The sequence below is a fragment of the Carassius gibelio genome, chromosome B1 (genome assembly GCF_023724105.1).
Source record: "Carassius gibelio isolate Cgi1373 ecotype wild population from Czech Republic chromosome B1, carGib1.2-hapl.c, whole genome shotgun sequence".
NCBI lineage: Eukaryota > Metazoa > Chordata > Actinopteri > Cypriniformes > Cyprinidae > Carassius > Carassius gibelio.
In genome coordinates, this window is record NC_068396.1 from 1,838,054 (window position 1) to 1,840,553 (window position 2,500).

General features: G+C 35.5%; 1 protein-coding gene across 1 annotated transcript in view; it reads left to right on the forward strand.

Annotated features, from left to right (window-relative positions):
• Positions 1–2,500, forward strand: part of LOC127949614 (prolactin receptor) — a 28,252-nt gene that overhangs the window by 24,980 nt on the left and 772 nt on the right. Inside the window, exon 9 of the mRNA XM_052547048.1 lies at positions 1–2,500. This exon is cut by the window's left edge and continues 876 nt beyond it; it is cut by the window's right edge and continues 772 nt beyond it. The gene's annotated coding sequence lies outside the window, so the exon portion shown is untranslated.

Genomic DNA, 2,500 nt, shown 5'->3' on the forward strand with positions numbered 1-2,500 from the left:
GTGACCCTGGAGCACAAAACCATTCATACAGGTCAAATTTTTGAAATTGAGATTTAAACATCATCTGAAAGCTCTCCAGTGATGTCTGGTTTGTTCGGAGGACAGTATTTGAAAATCTGAGGGAGCAAAAAAATCTAAATATTGAGAAAATCATCTTTTTTCAAATGAAGTTCTTAGCAATGCATATTACTAATCGGAAATTAAGTTTTGATATATTTACGTTAGGGAATTTACATAATATCTTCATGGACCGTGATCTTTACTGAATATGCTAATGATTTTTGGTGTAAAAGAGAAATGTATAATTGTGACTCATACAGTGTATTGTTGTGTATTTCTACAGATATATCTGTGACACTGATGCTGCTTCTGTGCTGCAGGGACACATTTATTGAACTATACTCAACTACTATTGAGGATCCAGAAATGTGTAGTTATGAATAATGAATTAGAGAAAGTCGTCATTTATTTACCGCTACCATTCAGAGGCATATTTCCTACTTGTGTAAATAAGATTTTACAGGCGGTGGAGGTTGTAATACTTAATAATAACTCACTTCTGATCACCATTTTATGTCATTAAATAAAATAGTTACTGTAGTTATTAGGGGTGTAACGGGACACAATCATGGTTTGGTATGGTTTCGGTACACAAGGCAGAAAAAACTAAACATAAAATTGTTCTTTTCCTCCTTTTTCTTTTTTATTAAACAGTGATTTACTGAACAAATTGCTCTTTCAAATTCAGTTTTAATAAAAATGGGGTAAAATTCTTACCTCAAACTACATGGAGCCCTTTTACAATACTATAAGGTTACAATTAACAACAGAGCAAGACTTAAATTTAATTACTATTTATTTTAAAATATAATAATCAACACTCAACTCTAGTGTAGTTTAACCCTGGAATGGTATGGGACTTTTATGACAGTTTCTAAGTGACTTATGAGCTTGATTCAAAAAAGCTAAACAGTCGTAAAAAAAAAGTCCCACTTGTGTTGTTCACGGTCAAAAAATTATCACCATTGGAAATGAATGGGAAATAGACATAAATCCGAAAATACAAAGATGTTTTTGTGTGTACAATCTACAAATCATCTACAATGCAGAAAAAAATGCATAGCAATGAAGTGGTTACAAAGACTTGAGCAATAATGCCTGAAAACACTGCTCAGAAACTAAGGAGTGCACAGCACTGAATATAGAGCCATCTAATGGCGACACCGTGGTATTACACGTGATTCTCTTTATTTTCTCCACAAGTTGGAACCAATCTGCCTCCATTCAATGGATTTGAAATACTTTTGCTCTATTTTTAACTTATAACTTATACTGCATTGATTGATTTTTTTTTTTACATTTCATACCAAAAATAGTCCGTAAATTAGATGCAAATATTAATTAATAACATTAAATACACTCAAATTAAATATTTTTGTGAAATGAATTTTTTTCAAACATAAAGTTATTATATGATTATGGCCTTGAACAACACAAGTGTGACTCCCAAATAAACAATCCCAGAGAGTCAATTCAGGCTCGGTTCTTGTTCTCAGATGTGCTTTAAGTTCAGATGATATGAGAGAGATCATCAACCGCTGAGGAATATGAAGCACAAACTGCGTCATCGTTCAGGGCATGCACTGAGACACACACACACACACACACACACGAACAGCTGGACTCACACTTATAAGTGATCACAGGGCCGTTCTGGTGGGATTTTCTGGAGCAGATGATCTTTCAGACTGGAACTAAAACACTCAGACCTTAAAATCCAGACGATGCAGGAATATTTCTGAATAATGGACACAGATTCTGGCATCTGTTCACTTCACTGTGATCCTCGCCCGGTGTCTGATGGGTAATAATCCTTCTGTCCCACGTCTAGATGTAATTCTTAGGGATTTCTTGAAGCTTCTACAAGCCATGAATAATAATATGCACACCAAAGACACAGGATGAGACGAGTGTGCTGACTGTCCAGCGATCGGACGGAGTAGATGTGAAGAAGAACTGTAAAGAAACCGTTGTAAGATGTTTGAGCGAGTGATGATGTGATGAATGTACGGTTGAGATGACTAGAGTGAAGAAAGCCAAACGTTCACTCGCTTTATTTTCTGAGCCTACAGCAGTTCCATGAATGCAGTGAGCTCTGGAGTCAGTTTATAAGCCATCAGACACAAACCCAAGTTATTAAATATGAACTATGATCTCACACAGGATTAACACTGCACAGAAGTAGCTCGTTCAAACCTCATCGAGTGTTTGACACAGATTCATGTCTAAGTGTGTAGTTTGTAAATGTGCTTGTGATCAGTTTTGTTTAATCGTGATGTTTGATTAATGTTCATTGCTGAAACACAAACTGAATCAGGCTTTCCATTCATCAATCACAGACGTGTTTCTGCAGCTTCATTCAGGAGAAATGAGATCACGATGATGATGACGAGTGCTGTATAAAACTAAAGATTAGAAACACTTTATGATCCACAAAATG